Source organism: Oncorhynchus gorbuscha, linkage group LG12, assembly GCF_021184085.1.
Source record: "Oncorhynchus gorbuscha isolate QuinsamMale2020 ecotype Even-year linkage group LG12, OgorEven_v1.0, whole genome shotgun sequence".
Classification (NCBI taxonomy): Eukaryota; Metazoa; Chordata; class Actinopteri; order Salmoniformes; family Salmonidae; genus Oncorhynchus; species Oncorhynchus gorbuscha.
The window spans coordinates 36,989,570-37,007,324 of record NC_060184.1 but is presented as its reverse complement, the minus strand read 5'-3'; the positions used below and the strand labels follow the sequence as shown (position 1 = coordinate 37,007,324).

At 44.3% G+C, this 17,755-nt stretch overlaps 1 protein-coding gene across 1 annotated transcript in view; it reads left to right on the top strand.

Moving 5' to 3' along the window:
• LOC123990958 (serine/threonine-protein kinase MRCK alpha-like) overlaps positions 1–17,755 on the top strand; it is a 103,515-nt gene that overhangs the window by 1,929 nt on the left and 83,831 nt on the right.

Genomic DNA, 17,755 nt, shown 5'->3' with positions numbered 1-17,755 from the left:
AGAAACTATCAACACATACTTGTCTGCTTCATATAGGCTAAGGGGTTGTAGGGTAGTGCAGGTAGCCCTACTGTACAGGTAGCCCTACTGAAATAAAGCAGCTATCAACGCCGTTGGTGTCCTTCTTTTCACTTCAAAGCTCACAGCAAGGTTTGATGACATGGTATGACAGGTGTTACATAGCAGAATGGACACCCAGGCCTGTTACATGAAACAGCACTCCCCAACGATGGGCGAGACACTTAACTTTAAAAAAAACACAGTTCACTTGGACTTTAATGTTCACAAAATGTGATACTCAAAACATAGGCCTATGTCATCAAGAATAGATAGTATACTTTGAAGTTATAGGCCTATAACTAGGCTGCCTAGTAATGACTTAGGCCTATTTGACACCGCTTGTATCCCCTTTAATGCTCAGCCCACTACAGTAAAGACAAACAGTATAAGGTTTGCTTTTCATCACTTAGTTGTTTGGTGACCTCATTCTGGTTGAAATTGAGACCCTTGTATAAACAGCAGCCATCAGTGAATGGACCAGGCCTAGTTCACCATATCCTTTTATTATGTCCTCATAACCACCTCAGTTGAGGGCCAGTGAGCAGAAGATTGGGAAGAGCCTTTCACTTAAATTAATCTTAAGGCTCAATTATTCAACATGTAGGTCTAATGGCATTGTATTAGCTGCTTTTAAAAATGTATTTGGTAATTGAAAATTATGTTAATTCTAAATACTGATGACTGTTACAGCACTATACAATAATAATAACCATGTTATAGGCCTAATTCTATACTATATGATACTATACTAGCATGCATTTCTTTGTAGCCTGAGAAGTTGTCCAGATATGAGTTGGATCACTCACAGAACAGAAGAAACAACAATCTCTGTTTGAATGAACTTTGGTTCTGGTGTGGTGCGTCTCTGTTTGGTAGTTGAAGAGCTCCACCTCTGTTTATGCAGTGGTTGTGGTGGTGAAGATATCTCACACACACACACACACACACACACACACACACACACACACACACACACACACACACACACACACACACACACACACACACACACACACACACACACACACACACACACACACACACACACACACACACACACACACACACACACACACACACACACACACACACACTACCCAGGCCAGGTGCAGATGGGCATGGTTGAAGCTAAAAGGGTCTTTGGATGCCGATGATGAGGGTTGATTGTGATGCCAAGGGTCTGGACATCCTTGTCATGATTCTTAATGTTATACTGTTTCCTGTGTGGAGATTCCACAGGGGCAGCTAACAGGAAACACCGGGACTGGCAGCTGGGCTCTTTGGGCACATGATGTCATACCAGGAAGTGGCTTGCCTCTATTGTGTTGGTCACTCCTGTACTGCAGTGAGTTCACAATCACAAAAGGGTACTATGGAGTCTAAGGTTGGCCCATGTCATGTCTTGCCTCAAAGTGGGTGCCTTCCCTGAACTGTCACTCCACATCAGACAGTTGAAGTAGCTTAAATATAGCAGACCAGCAGTCTGTGTGACCAGCAGTCACATTTTTACACCCTCCTCCATACTTCAAATAGCACACATACCCGCTTCTAAGAGGAGGTTCCCAGCTCTGATCTACGAAACAAACTACCTAACCAAAAGAAAGTGAAGCTGAGGATAAATACTATATTACAGCTGCAGAAGGAAGCTAAGCTCCTACATACAGTATGCATGACTGGCTCTGGTCTTTCTCACCATTCTCTCCCAGAGGGTACAGCTCTGTTTATTAGCAGCCTCTGAGGACCAGGAGGTTGGTAAATGGCTGCCTGTCTGCTCTCCCCCGGGGCTCCCCATACTCCCTCTGGAGCTGGGGTGACCCCTCAATCCCTCTCCTCTCCTGCCTGTAGAGCCAGATGGCCAGGCTGTATTTACAGAACTTTTTGGTGTGAATAAGAACACACACACACACACACACACACACACACACACACACACACACACACACACACACACACACACACACACACACACACACACACACACACACACACACACACTCTTTCTACCTGTCCAAATGGGTAAATGGTGTATATATAATATATGTTAAATAAGAAAACACATTTCTGCTTTCCGTTTCAAAATGGTTTCTCGTTGTTAATTTCATACAAAAAATGGCCCTGGAATCAAATGTTTTCCCTGTGGCTTAACTCACAAGTCACAACAATCCTAAAACGTATGAACACACACACACACACACACACACACACACACACACACACACACACACACACACACACACACACACACACACACACACACACACACACACACACACACACACACACACACACACACACACACACACACACACACACACACACACACACACACACGGGCTGAATAAGGAGCATAACTGTACTTCTAAATTAGTCAAACCCAAAGGAACAATTAGCCACTCTTCCATTTCCCCCCTCCCTCTGTCAGCCAAGTCTAGACCAATGACACAGAGCAACATTGTTTTCCCAAATAATTTATCACTTGAAAGGATGAATTGATGCAAGGCCTGCTAGTTGAGCTGTTCTGGCTGAAATTGATGCAGAGCCAATTGGCAAAGACACCTCGCATACTTCTGTCTTTCCCCCTCACTTAGGCATACTGGGCTAGGGTTTCTGTGGTAGCAGGGCAGAGGGAGAGGACCCAGAGGGCTTCTGTTAAGCAGGGTTTGGATCAATTCCGTTTCAAGTCAGTTTATTCAGGAAATAAACTGAAGTATCAATTCCAGTTGGTTGCCTATCTGGTAGATACCGGAACTGATTAAAAAAGTGTCATTACATATTGGATCCGTGCCCAGATATACTACCTTCAACCTCAGGATGAAAACTATTAGCAGCTCTTAAAACAGGTCCAGTGTCTTAGAGTAGGAGTGCTGGTCTTGAATCAGTTTAGCCTTCTTAGATCATAATGAATACGATCACATGATGGGACCGGGGGCCCCGATCTTAGATCAGCCATCCTTCAGGGCTGAGAAGCTGGGTCTGAGTTAATAAATAACGTGCAGAAAAACCAGGATCTCTCTAGGCTTTTAGTTTGGTTCCCCCTCTATCACAGGATGTTGCTTCCAAACACAGAGGGCTTGGCACCGAACATCAGCTGCAATACTATGGTTGTATTTCACCTCCGCTTCCTCCCAGCCTGGTTTTCTCCCCTTCTCCCTCACTAGCTCGTGCCCTCTGTATGTTTTGTGTCCCTTGCTGGGTCTGGGTGTGGTTGGGAAATATGCCTATAGACAGACGTGCACACACCCGCGTACCAACATACACACACTCACGCACAGATTAATATGAAGCAAACAGACTGCGCATTACATCCATTCTTCAACACAAGCAGGACCAACAAAAGAAACATTGCCACATGCCAAGTTCCCAAAATTATACCATTAGATAGCAATAAACAATGTATTCTGTGGTGAGGTGTTTAACGTCAAAGGTGTTGTGGTGATGGGTTAATTATGGGGCACAGGCAGGCCAGCGAAAGCCTGTGGTAGCTAGCAAGTGAATGAGAAAAGAGTGGGTGCTTTTTGAGCCCCTGTGCGTGCCGTAGCCAGAGCATCCCTGCATTTTGTGGAGGCTCAGCTCAGCTGTGTGTGAAAGCGCTGACTCAGCCAAGCCCCGGTCCTTCACAGCTTGGCTGTGGAATTTGGATTGGAGGTGCAATGTGAGGAATACAGCAGCTGTTTAGGGGCTAGCTCTCCCTGTCCTCTCCCTGTCCTCTCCCTGTCCTCTCTCTCTCTCTCTCTCTCTCTCTCTCTCTCTCTCTCTCTCTCTCTCTCTCTCTCTCTCTCTCTCTCTCTCTCTCTCTCTCTCTCTCTCTCTCCCATGCTTTCTTTCCTTCTGTCTTTCCATCTTCTACCTCTCTCTTGCAATTTCTCTCCATCTTTCTTTTTCCCATCTCTTTCTTGCACCCTCCCCCTTCACTCCGTCTGTGTCTGTCCCTCTCCTGCCCCCTTCTTTTTCTCTCCATCCACCCCCACCCCCTTTCTTGGTTTCTACTCCTCCATCGCTCTCCCTCCTTCCCATCCTCTCTGAGGCCCTGTGTTCAGGTATGGTGACTAGTCAGTGTGTGTGTGTGTGTTGGGTATGGCGGCTGAGCCGGTGTGACCGTGACGGTGCAGCAGCCGCCCAGAGCCCAGCGGTGTTCAGTGTTCTCTGACAGCGCTGCTGCTGCTGAGTCACATCTCTGCTGTACAGCACAACACAGAGCTCTGTAGCTATCTGGTTGTACACACTGTTTATGTATACAGTATGTAAGCCTATATCAGGGACTGGGACACACGGTACCAGGATCAGTGGCAATGGACAGGATATAGAAGTAGAATGGAGGGAATCCGTGGTTATGGACGGTCAAATAAGGAGGCACTGTAGTCTATTGTTTTGGAATGATAAGAAATGTATTGCATTGTGAGAAGTACAGGCTACTAATTAATGAAATGTTCCAAAGGTTGGGATGTGTTCAATATGGCTGCTGACTGGCGGCCATCCACATATTGTGGAGTACTGCTTTGAGTTGCAATGTCTGTCGTTCTTTTTCCGATCCTATACTACCACCTAGCATTTCCCTGGGAGTGGGTAGATTGTGCCCTTGACTTTTAGTACGTTGGTGATTTTGAGGGTGACCGTATCTATTTTAAGTTGACATGTGCAAGCCAAGCGCCACCACTACTATCAGTAGCACTGTCAAAGCTGGTGGCGCGTCGGCCCTTTGTGGGCAAATTTTGGCATCAAACTTTGTCATCAAAGTCTGGCATTCTCTGGATTTATGGTTGGAACTCTATTGAATAGCTGGCTAATGTTAGTGGTTTCTTTGCAGTGCTTGCAGTTAGCCACTGATTTCTTCCGAACGAGTCATTGTTGAATTTGCGATTTCCAACTTGTTCCGTAATCTTTTTGTCCAATGTCGATGAGCACCGATATTATAGTTTTTTTTATCTATAATTGCTCTTCATTATTTCTCTTCATATGACAAGGATTAAAAAGGTTTTGCCAGTAGATTGTTGACTTGATTCATGATGATGACTGCTAGCTAAGACTTTGAAAGTAAGATGTTGACCTGATCAGTTCAATCAAAGCTGCTGTACATGTAACGTGATTTGACGTAATTTTGTATGTCACTAATGACCTTGAGCCTTCGTGGAAGGGCACTTGTAATATAACTTTATGGCAGGACCCAAAGGGCTGACATTATGGATGTCTACCCTTACTAAGGACTTAAACTTGGCGATGACGTACTGTCCCCATGAGTGACTGAACTAATCACGGCGCAGTGCTCCTGTTTTCCGATGGCTCGCCCCACCATCACAGAAAGCACTGAGCTAGGCTGAAACACCTGCATATTGGAGCTGCCTTACTCAAGAGCACCAAAAGAGAGACTGTGTGTATTAGAGAACTAAATGACTTAAATGTAAATGTAAACACATTCTTATTTTCAATGACTGCCTAGGAATGGTGGGTTAACTGCCTTGTTCAGGGGCAGAATGACAGACTTTTACCTTTTCAGCTCAGGGATTCAATCTTGCAACCTTACGGTTCACACAAATCATCAAGGAACCCTCCAGGTACAACCCTAAATCTGTAAACAAGGGCACCCTCATAGACGTCATTCTGACCAACTGGTCCTCTAAATACACCTCCGCTGTCTTCAACCAGGATCTCAGCTATCACTGCCTCATTGCCTGTATCCGCTACGGATCCGCAGTCAAACGACCACCCCTCATCACTATCAAACGCACCCTAAAACACTTCTGCGAGCAGGCCTTTCTAATCGACCTGGCCCGGGTATCCTGGAAGGATATTGACCTCATCCCGTCCAGTTGAGGATGCCTGGTCATTCTTTAAAAGTAACTTCCTCACCATTTTAGATAAGCATGCTCTGTTCAAAACATGCAGAACTAAGAACAGATATAGCCCTTGGTTCACTCCAGACCTGACTGCCCTCGACCAGCACAAAATCATCCTGTGGCGGACTGCAATAGCATTGAATAGTCCCCGCGATATGCAACTGTTCAGGGAAGTCATGAACCGATACACGCAGTCAGTCAGGAAAGCCAAGGCCAGCTTCTTCAGGCAGAAATTTGCATCCTGTAGCTCTAACTCCAAAAAGTTCTGGGTCACTGTAAAGTCCATGGAGAACAAGAGCACCTCCTCCCAGCTGTCCACTGCATTGAGGCTAGGTAACACGGTCACCACCGATAAATCCATGATTATCGAAAACTTCAACAACCCCCCGCAGCTACTCACCCAAGCCTCTCCAGGTTCTCCTTTACCCAAATCCAGATAGCAGATGTTCTGAAAGAGCTGCAAAACCTGGTCCCGTACAAATCCGCTATCAGCTGGGCATGACAATCGGAACCCTCTATTTCTGAAACTATCCGCCGCCATTGTCGCAACCCCTATTACCAGCCTGTTCAACCTCTCTTTCATATCGTCTGAGATCCCCAAGGATTGGAAAGCTGCCGAAGCCATCCCCCTCTTCAAAGGTGGAGACACCCTGGACCTAAACTGTTACAGACCTATAACCATCCTGCCCTGCCTAAGGTCTTCGAAAGCCAAGTCAACAAACAGGTCACTGACCATCTCGATTCCCACCGTACCTTCTCCGCTGTGCAATCTGGTTTCCAAGCCGGTCACGGGTGCACCTCCGCCACGCTCAAGGTACTAAACGATATCATAACCGCCATCGATAAAAGACAGTACTGTGCAGCCGTCTTCATCGACCTGGCCAATGCTTTTACTCTGTCAATCACCATATTCTTATTGGCAGACTCAGTACCCACGGTTTTTCTAATGACTGCCTTGCCTGGTTCACCAACTACTTTGCAGACAGTTCAGCGTGTCAAATCGGAGGGCATGTTGTCCGGTCCTCTGGCAGTCTCTATGGGGGTGCCACAGGGTTCAATTCTCGGGCCGACTCTTTTCTCTGTATATATCAATGATGTTGCTCTTGCTGCGGGCGATTCCCTGATCCACCTCTAAGCAGACGACACCATTCTGTATACTTCCGGCCCTTCCTTGGACACTGTGCTATCTAACCTCCAAACAAGCTTCAACGCCATACAACACTCCTTCCGTGGCCTCCAACTGCTCTTAAACGCTAGTAAAACCAAATGCATTCTTTTCAACCGTTCGCTGCCTGCACCCGCACGCCCGACTAGCATCACCACCCTGGATGGTTCCGACCTAGAATATGTGGACATCTCTAAGTACCTAGGTGTCTGGCTAGACTGTAAACTCTCCTTCCAGACTCATATCAAACATCTCCAATCTAAAATCAAATCTAGAGTCCGCTTTCTATTCCGCAACAAAGCCTCCTTCACTCACGCTGCCAAACTTACCCTAGTAAAACTGAATATCCCACCGATCCTCGACTTCGGCGATGTCATCTACAAAATAGCTTCCAACACTACTCAGCAAACTGGATGCTGGTCACGATGGCAACACCCACCCATAGCGCACGCTCCAGCAGGTGTATCTCACTGATCATCCCTAAAGCCAACACCTCATTTGGCCGCCTTTCGTTCCAGTTCTCTGCTGCCTGTGACTGGAACGAATTGCAAAAATCGCTTAAGTTGGAGACTTTTATCTCCCTCACCAACTTCAAACATCTGCTGTCTGAGCAGCTAACCGATCGCTGCAGCTGTACATAGTCTATTGTTAAATAGCCCACCCAATTTACCTACCTCATCCCCATACTGTTTATATTTATTTACTTTTCTGCTCTTTTGCACACCAGTATCTCTTCCTGTACGTGACCATCTGATCATTTATCACTCCAGTGTTAATCTGCAAAATTGTAATTATTCGCCTACCTCATGCCTTTTGCACACAATGTATATAGACTCTTTTTTTTCTTTTTTTTCTACTGTGTTATTGACTTGTTAATTGTTTACTCCATGTGTAACTCTGTTGTCTGTTCACACTGCTATGCTTTACCTTGGCCAGGTCGCAGTTGTAAATGAGAACTTGTTCTCAACTAGCCTACCTGGTTAAATAAAGGTGAAATAAAATTTTAAAAAACTAGTCCAACGCTCTAACCACCTGCCTCTCATTGCACTCCACGGGGAGCCTGCCTGTTATGCCAAGGTAAGCCAAGGTAAGTTGCTAGCTAGCATTAAACTTATTTGATAAAAACAATCAATCAATCATAATCACTAGTTATAACTACACATGGTTGATGATATTACTAGTTTATCTAGCGTGTCCTGCGTTGCATATAATCGATGCAGTGCGCATTCGCGAAAAAGGACTGTCGTTGCTCCAACGTGTACCTAACCATAAACATCAATGCCTTTCTTAAAATCAATATACAGACGTATATATTTTTTAAACCTGCATATTTAGCTAAAAGAAAGGTTAGCAGGCAATATTAACCAGGTGAAATTGTGTCACTTCTCTTGCGTTCATTGCACGCAGAGTCGGGGTATATGGGCCGCCTGGCTCATTGCGAACTAATTTGCCTGAATTTTACGTAATTATAACATAACATTGAAGGTTGTGCAATGTAACAGCAATATTTAGACTTAGGGATACCAACTGTTAGATAAAATACGGAATGGTTCCGTATTTCACTGAAAGAATAAAAGTTTTGTTTTCGAAATTATAGTTTCCGGATTCGACCATATTAATGAACTAAGGCTCGTATTTCTGTGTGTTATTATGTTATAATTAAGTCTATGATTTGATAGAGCAGTCTGACTGAGCGATGGTAGGCAGCAGCAGGCTCTTAAGCATTCATTCAAACAGCACTTTCGTGCGTTTTGCCACCAGCTCTTCGCAATGCTTCAAGCATTGCGCTGTTTATGATTTCAAGCCTATCAACTCCCGAGATTATGCTGGTGTAACCGATGTGAAATGGCTAGCTAGTTAGCGGGGTGCGCGCTAATAGCGTTTCAAACGTCACTCGCTCTGAGACTTGGAGTAGTTGTTCCCCTTATTCTATATGGGTAACGCTGCTTTGAGGGTGGCTGTTGTCAATTATGTTCCTGGTTCGAGCCCAGGGAGGAGCGGGGAGAGGGATGGAAGCTATACTGTTACACTGGCAATACTACAGTGCCTATAAGAACATCCAGTAGTCAAAGGTATATGGAATACAAATCGTATATAGAGAAATAGTCATATACAGTGGGGCAAAAAAGTATTTACTTAGCCACCAATTGTGCAAGTTGGCCTACTTAAAAAGATGAGAGAGTACTGTAATTTTCATCATAGGTACACTTCAACTATGACAGACAAAATGAGAAAAAAAATCACATTATAGGATTTCTTATGAATTTATTTGCAAATTATGGTGGAAAATAAGTATTTGGTCACCTACAAACAAGCAAGATTTCTGGCTCTCACAGACCTTCTTTAAGAGGCTCCTCTGTCCTCCACTCGTTACCTGTATTACTGGCACCTGTTTGAACTTATCAGTATAAAAGACACCTGTCCACAACCTCAAACAGTCACACTCCAAACTCTACTATGGCCAAGACCAAAGAGCTGTCAAAGAACACCAGAAACAAAATTGTAGACCTGCACCAGGCTGGGAAGACTGAATCTGCAATAGGTAAGCAGCTTGGTTTGAAGAAATCAACTGTGGGAGCAATGATTAGGAAATGGAAGACATACAAGACCACTGATAATCTCCCACGATCTGGGGCTCCACGCAAGATCTCACCCCGTGGGGTTAAAATGATCACAAGAACGGTGAGCAAAAATCCCAGAACCACACGGGGGGACCTAGTGAATGACCTGCAGAGCTGGGACCAAAGTAAAAAAAACTACCATCAGTAACACACTACGCCGCCAGGGACTCAAATCCTAACAGTGCCAGACGTGTCCCCCTGCTTAAGCCAGTACATGTCCAGGCCCGTCTGAAGTTTGCTAGAGAGCATTTGGATGATCCAGAAGAAGATTGGGAGAATGTCATATGGTCAGATGAAACCAAAATATAACTTTTTGGTAAAAGCTCAACTCATCGTGTTTGGAGGACAAAGAATGCTGAGTTGCATCCAAAGAACACCATACCTACTGTGAAGCATGGGGGTGGAAACATCATGCTTTGGGGCTGTTTTTCTGCGAAGGGACCAGGACGACTGATCCGTGTAAAGGAAAGAATGAATGGGGCCATGTATCGTGAGATTTTGAGTGAAAACCTCCTTCCATTAGCAAGGGCATTGAAGATGAAATGTGGCTGAGTCTTTCTGCATGACAATGATCCCAAACACACCGCCCGGGCAAAGAAGGAGTAGCTTCGCAAGAAGCATTTCAAGGTCCTGGATAGGCCTAGCCAGTCTCCAGATCTCAACCCCATAGAAAATCTTTGGAGGAAGTTGAAAGTCCGTGTTGCCCAGCAACAGCCCCAAAACATCACTGCTCTAGAGGAGATCTGCATGGAGGAATGGGCCAAAATACCAGCAACAGTGTGTGAGAACCTTGTGAAGACTTACAGAAAACGTTTGACCTCTGTCATTGCCAACAAAGGGTATATAACAAAGTATTGAGAAACTTTTGTTATTGACCAAATACTTATTTTCCTCCATAATTTGCAAATCAATTCATTAAAATTCCTAGAATGTGATTTTCTGGATTTTTTTTCTCATTTTCTCTGTCATAGTTGAAGTGTACCTATGATGAAAATTACATGCCTCTCTCATCTTTTTAAGTGGGAGAACTTGCACAGTTGGTGGCTGACTAAATACTTTTTTGCCCCGCTAATTCCTATAATAACTACAACTTAGAACTTCTTACCTGGGAATATTGACTCATGTTAAAAGGAACCACCAGCTTTCATATGTTTTCATGTTCTGAGCAAGGAACTTAAACATTAGCTTTTTTACATGGCACATATTGTACTTTTACTTTCTTCTCCAACACTTTGTTTTTGCATTATTTAAACCAAATTGAACATGTTTCATTATTTATTTGAGGCTAAATCTATTTTATTGACGTATTATATTAAGTTAAAATAAGTGTTCATTCAGTATTGTTGTAATTGTCATTATTACAAATACTTTTTTTTTTTAAATCGGCCGATTTAATCGTTTTCCTCATAAAATGAAGCTCCTGTCCTTTGCAGACTAATCACATTGCTTGTCTGTCAGCAAGTTGCTTTCGGTACTACATGCGGTCACATGGTATGTATGAGGTAGCTGTGATGTAGTGAAGGTGTTTGCGGGTTCTTCTACCTAGAAGCGTGTGTGTGTGTACATGCCTTTTTGACGAGCAAAACCTTGTATGGACGATACTTACCCCTGCGTGCCCTAGGCCTGTTTGTCAGGGAAACTGTGAAGTGAGCTGAAGCCTGTTGCCCGTTTCTGTTTGTCTTTTATTAACGCGAAACACTGTTGTACCTGTTTTCTGCTTTTCATTAAGTCATGCGTAGCTGTTCTTTATATGTCTTAAAATACATGTGTTCATCTGGGAAGAATATTATACATAGACTGTAGCGTCACACATTTTGATCAGTTCTGAAAACGAATCTGACACACAGAAACGTATGAAAACATTAAATCATTACCTTCATTTTTTTCTTACTAGTACTTGCTATAAATAAAGCAGACATTAGCACTGTTAATCACTTCACTGTCATTCAGAAATGATTTACTGGATCAGCTGATGGTTGACAATAGGCCTGTCACAGTAGGAGGCTTTGCTAAACAGCTCGCTACCAAAATGCACGTCCAACAAGTAGGCTGTTAGCCTATGCATCATTATTTAAGAACGACTAATCAATTTAATGTGACCCCTTCATGAGATTATTGTCCCGCTGATGGCCAATCAGGTTTTCGATGGGCTTCTTAATGTTTTTGGATGATTGATTAGAATGACGCTTCCAGAACATTCACACCTATCTAAACTGTTCAATCAGCACGCAGTCTTGAAACTTTCCTTCCTGTGCAGGTCAGTCACCTTTCCTTCTCACATTTTTCATATAGAAAAAAAATGCAGCCAATTAATAGACTTTCCAACTTGGTGCCGATCACTAGTAGCCTAATAATACTCCTCCAATCTATGGAGAGAAATGCAATAGACCTATGCTGCTGACAAACTGCATGTTGGAGGGAGTAGGCCTATGCTGCTGACAAAGGCATGTTGGAGGGAGTAGGCCTATGCCGCTGACAAACGGCATGTTGGAGGGAGTAGGCCTATGCCGCTGACAAAGGCATGTTAGATGGAGTAGGCCTATGCCGCTGACAAACGGCATGTTGGAGGGAGTAGGCCTATGCTGCTGACAAAGGCATGTTGGAGGGAGTAGGCCTATGCCGCTGACAAACGGCATGTTGGAGGGAGTAGGCCTATGCCGCTGACAAACGGCATGTTGGAGGGAGTAGGCCACTATGCTAAAGTTATAATATTTAGATCCTATGCTTTCTATGACTTGTTCAATTGCATGCAGTTCAAATATTTTTTTATAGACGAAGAGAGATCAACCTGTGAAATAAGATTTAACATGGCCTACAAAAAATTGCTAGCAGTCTCCATCTAATGGTGCAGACACGGGCGCACGCGGACGAAAGAGTCTCCTACGAAGGAGTTCGCTATCAGAGTCGCCTACGAAGGAGTTCGCTATCAGAGTCGCCTACGAAGGAGTTCGCTGTCAGAGTCGCCTACGAAGGAGTTCGCTGTCAGAGTCGCCTACGAAGGAGTTCGCTGTCAGAGTCGCCTACGAAGGAGTTCGCTGTCAGAGTCGCCTACGAAGGAGTTCGCTGTCAGAGTCGCCTACGAAGGAGTTCGCTGTCAGAGTCGCCTACGAAGGAGTTCGCTGTCAGAGTCGCCTACGAAGGAGTTCGCTGTCAGAGTCGCCTACGAAGGAGTTCGCTGTCAGAGTCGCCTACGAAGGAGTTCGCTGTCAGAGTCGCCTACGAAGGAGTTCGCTGCAGCCTTGCTTCGGTGTGGCTCGTGTGTGAGTGTGTGCGTGCACGTCTGTGTGTGTGGATCTTGTTGTTGTGGTGGAGTGTTCCCTGACATCTTCTTCCTTGTCGGGTCAAAGGAAGCTGTGGCTAGAGGAGCAGTCCAGTAACACTGCCTTCCCTCGCATGACACGACATCATCAGGAAATCCTCTGGTCGCTCTGATTGTCATCTCAATTGCCTGTGGGATAGGACATCTCTGCTGCTGCCAATAGGCCTATATATAGACTGATAATTCATCTGTCTGTGGCTCTGTCAGGGTGGGAGATTTATTTGGATGAAAGAGCCTCAGGCCTGTGTGTCTGACAGCTCTGCTCATCTGCTGCTTGGTTGTGTGTTTTCCTCATTATCTTGGGATGACTTGCTGGATGACTTGCTTTAATGCCCCCCCCCCCCCCCCCCCCAACACACACACACACACACATGATTTATAGCCCCATGGTCCTTCTGGCTACAGATTAGTAATTCACGTCACACTTCAATAATTGTAATGCTGAGTTTACGTTGAGGTAGAAAATAATTCGTTTTTTTATAAGCTTTTCCAGCCGTAATGACTTATTTTAATGATAATTGCCGGCCATATGCTCAAGATGTTTTAATGTAGACCCTTCAGCTAGATACTTAACCTTAGTTGCTTTGGTGAATAATATCCATCTATAGAGCATAAATAGGTCGACATCAGGGGTTCTTCAACTTTTTCAGCCTGGGACTCAAATTAGAAATGGTGTTTTCCTTATAAACACACTCAACTATACGTAAATATCGGTACATTTCATTGCCCTTACGCCTAAAACAAATGCAACATAGACTAAAACAAAAACAATGAAATACCCATATAAATAGCTATGCATGTTTATTTATGCCCATTTTAAAAACACTCTTATATATCTGTCTAGGTTGGAACTGTTGCTGCTAAAATACACACACAGGCTCAGTTTTTGATAGTGCAACCCTAAGTAACAGTACAGATGAAAAAGGGTCAGGCCTACTGTACATCTTACTGTAGAGATTATTGTTAAAGTATAGGTTTGAACTGTGACTGTTAAAATACAATAAATCATTTTTATTCTGAACTTGAATTAACTGATTGATCACATCACACAGATGTAGACCAGAAACACACACACACACAGTCCTAATGAGAGGTGTGTGTGTGTGTGGCAGTTTGACGTTTTTAACAAGCAAGTGTATTCTGGGCTCAGTTTCTGACAGTGCAACCCTGGGGTCATGCTCAGCGTTGAGTTGAGAACCCTGACTCGCATGGGTATATCCTGGCAAACTGGACCAGAACATCTACTGCTTTCTGAGTCAGGCAGGAGACCACTTCCTGCTGTAGATGAGCAAACCAGAACTGTGCGAGTGTGTTTACCTCAAAAAGCATATAGCCTCAATCAGTTTATTTCAGTTCAGAATCAAAATGATTACTTTTCTAACAGCAACAGTACCATCCTAGACTTGTTTTCAACCATTTGTCATCTGCACTGTTACTTGGGGTTGCACTATCAGTAGCTAGGTAGCTTACTTTAGCCAATTAGCTATGTACAAGGGCATTGTTTGAAAGAGAATCTCAAATCTACTACTATGAGAGAGAGTACTCCCTTATTTCTGTTTATCATCACCTGTTGTAAAATGATAACAATGCCTTGCTAGCTGACTTGCTCTTCCACTGTTGAAGCACTGTTTGCTGAAGCATTCTGCCCTGTTCTGAAAGAACTCCCTGGGTTTACCGTCATGCTATGAATGTTTGGTCAGGATGTATCCTTTTAATTTGTTCGTTTTGAGAGACTCATTACTGAGCACTTCCCAGCACAAAACGCACTGTGGGCACTCCTCGTATTTTATCAACGTTTGTATGAAACCAAGAGAAACTCTTCGCTGTTTTTGCGTTTCATGACGATTGAGCTCAGTCAGACTTTGTGGCAAGCTTGAGTCCATTCGATGATTGACAGTGGCTGACAGCGCATCATCTGCTTCTGAACGACAGCGCCGCAGCGTGTGGATCGCGGAGTGATCTTCAAGAAAACTGCAGAAAAAATATTATGTTAACCACAATGCAGATGCGGAGCTCTCTCCCAATTGCGCAGCTGCCAAACTGCGCAGAGACACCGCTGCTAAGCAGAGAGCGCAGTTGCACTTGGCCAAATCAATTCCAATATTCCATATTTCTATATTTCGACACCTCATGACCCACCACCTCATGACCCACCAGGTCTGTGACCCAAAGTGGCCTATACTTTTAAGAAAGGCTGGCCTACAAGGTCCAGGTTTGTGCAAATCTGTCTCCTAAGTGGGCCTCGATAAGCCTGTCTGTTATTGTGAGCCAAGTGTAAGGCCTATAATGCTACTCAAACAGCTGTGAAGTATAGCCGGTCATTGACTGAAAGTGCAAAGAAATGTTGGTGGCACTTACTTTTACAGAACAGAATAAAGTGGTAATAACATAGCAACAACCTGGTTATAGTATGCTAATAAGTTATAGTTACAATGAAAGCATATAGAGACGGCACTAGCCTACTTTAAATAGGACCAACTTAGTTTCTTCCTCGTGATGGCTAGTGTCAGTCACTATGCTGTGTATACTCCGTAAAGATTAGCCTACTTATGAAGCGTTGGGAACTTAGTCAGGTTATGTCCTCTTGTTAGGAACACCCTCAACAAAAACACGTCTGTTCTGTCCACAAGTGGATAGGAAAGGGGCCGAGCATGAGGAGGTGTTGTTTTGAATGGCTCTCATGCTGTGGACTTATATCATGGGTTTTGACTTGTTCCTCAGTCCTTTGATTATGCTATTATGTCAGAAACGACAACAACCGGACGAACCCTGGCCTTCAAAAAGTCAACCTGGTTACAAACCGTCTGACTGCTGTCAAACACTTCTTTTTCTCTGGCACTCATCCCTCATCCAATAGAAGCACTTTTGCAATATGTTCCCTTTGAACTCTAATTCATTTTGGAGCAGTTGCATGTGTCTTTTCTCTTCCTCCCGAGCGAGGTGCACGTCGAGGCACGTCCGATCTGTAGCCAGCCAGATGCATATTTTTGGGAATGATTTCTGCTTATGGTTACTTACAAGTCTCGGCATTGACACCTTAGTTTCTTCAGAGAGATATAATTAGTAGTGTTCCCTGCCGTAGGGATTGGTTGTGGCCTAGAAAGCGTCTGCTATGCTGTGAACTGACGGACTGCGGAGGATTTTGTGTGTGTGTGTGTGTGTGTGTGTGTGTGTGTGTGTGTGTGTGTGTGTGTGTGTGTGTGTGTGTGTGTGTGTGTGTGTGTGTGTGTGTGTGTGTGTGTGTGTGTGTGTGTGTGTGTGTGTGTGTGTAGGTTTTTGCCCCCGCTCATTTATTCTTGTAGGCAAAAAGTGGTAATTTGATGGGTTTTCAACTCGGCGGCACCCATTTTGTAAACATATTATTGTATCCTTGTTCGGAACCGTAGCCACCTGCAATGGATAACTGAACACACTGACGAGCCCTAGATGTAGGCTAAAGAAGAAAGGCCTAGCCTCCCATCACGTCACTGTCCTCAAATAGTGTCTGGTCTAAAGCCCTTTCGTCATATCAGTCACAGAAGAAACAGCTTCCAGCATGCAGGTCAGTAGTACGCAAAACATCTTTCCATTTTTACCTGGGTTGTCATAACTGGATGGGTTGGTTCCACCATCATTAGCCTGCAGTGTAATACTTGGTGTTCTGTGCGGATGCAGTCAGTACAAAGAGTAGAGTTACCTCTACCGTCCGTGATGCATTCTACCACGGGGGGGCCTGACATTTTAATGTCATTCAATGAAAACATGGATAATCTGTATAGCATAACCCCCCCCCCCCCCACGGTAACAGATCGGTGTAAAAAGAAGGGGCTATGTCAGGGCTGAAGCTAAGGGTTCACTGTCGGTGTCATGTCATCTCAGAATACAGTATGTGGGCTTAGATGGGTTCTCCCTCCCTCCTCCATTTTGAGCATCTGTACCTGTTTGCTTTAAGCCAGGGTAGAGAACCTACTGTACACAGCTCGAGGGCTGCAGCAGGCAGGGTGTGCTAGGCTAGCCTTCCATTGTGTTTCAGGTCATTTAGGTAATTAACTGGGGAGAGAGTCGTCTCACCTGCTTCTCAAGGTTACAGTTGTTGATTTATGGTTGAATTAAGCCTATCCCTTTTTCACACCTTAAATCTATATCTTGCATAGAGCAGCACAATCAACTGACAATATTTTCTGACCCTGACAAGTCTCTGAAAATTAGCATTGCACTTAGCTGTTGGCCTTATTGTGTTCTATTCTATTCATTAAGGTTATGGGGCATGTTGTAAGGGCATTTGGGACTGAGAACCCCCTTCATCAGGTCCCAGAGCAATCTGGTATGTAGGCCCCAGCTCTGGCTTTTGAGGACTCCTAGAGATCCGTAAATATATTTGTTCCTTCATTTGAGAAACAAGCACCCGTGTTCTGCTAAAAGTAAAACCGGCAGTTTCTCTCACAGCTGCCCATGTCACCCTCTCTCTCTCCTCCACCCATCCTTCTGCACTATTGTCCACAATGACTCAAGAAGACATGCTGAAATCTATGGCCCGGGATGAGGCTAGTATCACAATACTCATCAGTATCCCGGCAAGGAAACAAACACGAGACAGATTTAACTTCTTTAGAAAAACAGTCCTAATGTCAGAAACAAACATAGTTATGTCGTCAATTAATTTCCCAATTAATTTCCAAGCACAATATTTTACATACAGCAGTATATCGTACATACATACAGTGGGGAGAACAAGTATTTGATATACTACCGATTTTGCAGGTTTTCCCACTTACAAAGC